Genomic DNA, 3,251 nt, shown 5'->3' on the forward strand with positions numbered 1-3,251 from the left:
GAGAAATCAGAGTAAGGTCCAGGTGGATGATAGATAACAGCAGCAAAAGAACTGGCTTTTGAGTTTTCAGGTTTGGTTGAAAAATGCATCAGGCTTTCAAAACTCTGTCTGGTCTTTAGTGTGGAAGATTGCTGCCACACCCCCTCCTCGGCCTGTGCTTCGAGGATTCAGACAGTTAGTGTTTATTCATTATCACTTATGTTAGAGTTTGTATTGTTGATTGTCATTTATGCTTAGAAATATTTAACCATATATGCTTAGAGGTGTATAATCACTTGTGTAGTGATAGGATGTGTGATCTTTAGCAGGCCGCAAAGGCTTGGTGTGCATTCCAGGAATGCACACCTACATCCTGGGAGCATGGGAGAGGTCGTACCTTGTTTAATTGTGTTATGGTAGGATTAACGTAGCTACGTCTGTTCTAGTCTAAGTGCTTTTTGTGTATAAATGAACTGCTGGACTTCCTTACTGTGTTATCTAGGATGAGGGGGGGTCTACCCTCTTCCTGACCAAGGATGTTTGCTTGTGTGCTTTTATGACCCTTTGATCAGCAGTACCTCACACACACACACACACACACACACACACACACACACACACACACACACACACACACACACACAGGCAAGGTACTCTTTGTGTATGTAGACGTCATATGTTAATGAACCTATGCATATTCATGTAACCTAAGGACAGGACAGTGGTACGGGAGAACGGAGGAGAGCAACTGGGGCCAAGCGAAGGAACGGCGTTTGTCCGGTTCTCTCCCGTGCACGAGTAACATGAAGAAGCTTGCCTATCCATCTCCATAAAACCTCTCTTGACATGTCTAGATGACATTAAAGCTTGGTTGGCTCGAAACTTTTTAAATTTTAATAAAAAGAAAACAGAAGTGTTGGTGTTTGGACCCAGTGGTCCCTGTGAGTCCTCCTCTGTTGTTTTAGGATCCCTGGAAGTCTATTTTAAATCTGTTGTTACTGACCTTGGTTTTAAGTTGGACAGTGATTTTAAATTGGACAACCAAATCAGAGCAGTGGTGAAGTCCAGTTTTTATCATTTAAGGCGACTGGCAAGAGTAAAATCTTTTCTTTCGAGGCAGCACCTTGAAACAGTGATCCATGCTTTTATTTCTTCCCGCCTGGACTACTGTAACTCACTTTATGTGGGGGTCAGTCAGTCATTGCTCTCACGTCTGCAGCTGGTTCAAAATGCGGCTGCACGACTCCTAACAGGAACTCGAAAAAGAGAGCATATAACCCCCGTGCTGGCCTCTCTGCACTGGCTGCCTGTGTCTTTTAGAGTTAATTTTAAAATTCTTATGTTTGTTTTTAAATGTCTACACAGTCTTGCCCCGCCTTACCTCTCTGAGCTTCTTCATCCCCACATACCCTGTCGGTCTCTCAGGTCAGCTGACCAGCTGCTCCTGGAGGTACCGAGATCCAGGAGGAAGCTCAGAGGGGGCGGGGCCTTCTCTATTGTGGCTCCAAAATTATGGAATAATTTGCCCATGCATGTTAGAGAGGCCCCTTCACTGTCCACTTTTAAATCACGTCTTAAAACCCACTTTTATTCCTTGGCTTTTAACCTCAGTGAGACTTAGTTTCTTTTTTAATGCAGTAGTTATTTAATTAATGATTTCACTCTTTTATTTGTTTTTTATTTATATCTCATGTAATTTTATTTTACAGTTCCAATGTACAGCACTTTGTGTCAGCTGTGGTTGTTTTAAAGTGCTTTATAAATAAAGTTGATGATGATGATGATGATGATGATGATGATTTGTGTCTTGCTTTGCGGTGTAATCATATTGCCTTCAACGTTCCAGCGAATAGGTTTATGCTACAAACCTATCAACTTACATAATCATCCTGATGTAAACAGGTTTCTGTAAGGTAGAATAATCAGCATGTTGATCAATTATTAATTCATGTACTAACAGGGACTTAGAAGACAGAGAGACTTGCACTGTTTTACTCGTTAGTGCAGTATGTTGTTATATTGTTTTTCCTTTCATTTTCTGTGGATTTTTGTTTTTTGGTGGTCGGGGACCAGACACAGTCTCTAAGGGGATGGGGATTTGGGGGACAACAGGAGGAGAGAAACTGCAAAGAAATTTGTAAGACTGCAACCCTGCTTCCTGCTCCAGAAGGTTACAGAAATAAGAGCTGCTCCATCCAAAGTGGATGGATGCCATCTCTCCTAACAAGACCAGGTGCTCCCCTGAAAATTTCCATAGCAGGCGATAGCTTCAGTGTTGCCTGCTCTGGCCCATGCAAGACAATTCACTACGGTTGCTGGTGTCTCTGTCTTCACGTCTCAAAACAGAATTGGTAATATCCAGTTTTTTCCAGAGCAGAGTAGCTGGTGTGGAGTGGTTGGTCATGCACTCACAGAAGATTGTCGTGGGGGCTCTTGTCAGGCCTGCATCGGCTAATCCACAGTGTTACTTGTGTGGGTTTTTTCACATAGTTGGGCCCCAATGAGACCCTGGACAAGCACATTCTCTTGGGGCTACATAGGATAAGTGTAGGTTTTCCCAGCCTCAAAGTCCATCCATATATGCATACTGCTGGCCCGCACAGACATGTATGTTGGGAAGTAAGACTGCAGTTCTCTATTGAGCTGCTCATGATTATGATCATACTTCAACCAAATTGGACTGGCACAAATATGGTCCAAGCGAGCACAGTACATCATGCATTCTGGTAGCAGCCCGAGAATGATCTTTACCGTCCTGGTTGAGCAGTTTATTGAGTCTAGCACTCTTTTCAAGACTGAGAACACTGATGAATACACAAAGGCAGTCAGTCAGGCACTCAGCAAACAGACAGTAGGGAAAAGCCTATACTGATAATCACTGTCGTGATGTGACAACTGCAAGCTCACCATCAGAAGTGTTCAGCTTTACTTTGGTCACCAAAGTCACACATGTTGCCGACCAAAGTGTCCAGGTTCGATGAGATGACGACTTTGCTGTTGCTGTCTCTCTCTCACAGTCTCTTTGTGTCCAAAATGAAACATTTTTTTTAATAAAAATATTTTTCTTTATTTCTTTATGTGTAGTAAAATAGTAATTGACATGGACATTTACATCCAGCAAACACATATTTATTACAGCGGTTACAATGAGTTACATCTAGAAAGAGCGTTGGTAACACTCATTGCATACATGACGCAAACAGTTAGTAGTAGGTACACTGACGTTTTTGTTTCATTCATCTTTAAGATTTTTTTTATACTTTTTTCATTGA

The sequence above is a fragment of the Diplotaxodon limnothrissa genome, linkage group LG3 (assembly GCF_057381915.1).
Source record: "Diplotaxodon limnothrissa isolate DT_005_m linkage group LG3, D_limnothrissa_male_GT1.1, whole genome shotgun sequence".
Lineage (NCBI taxonomy): Eukaryota > Metazoa > Chordata > Actinopteri > Cichliformes > Cichlidae > Diplotaxodon > Diplotaxodon limnothrissa.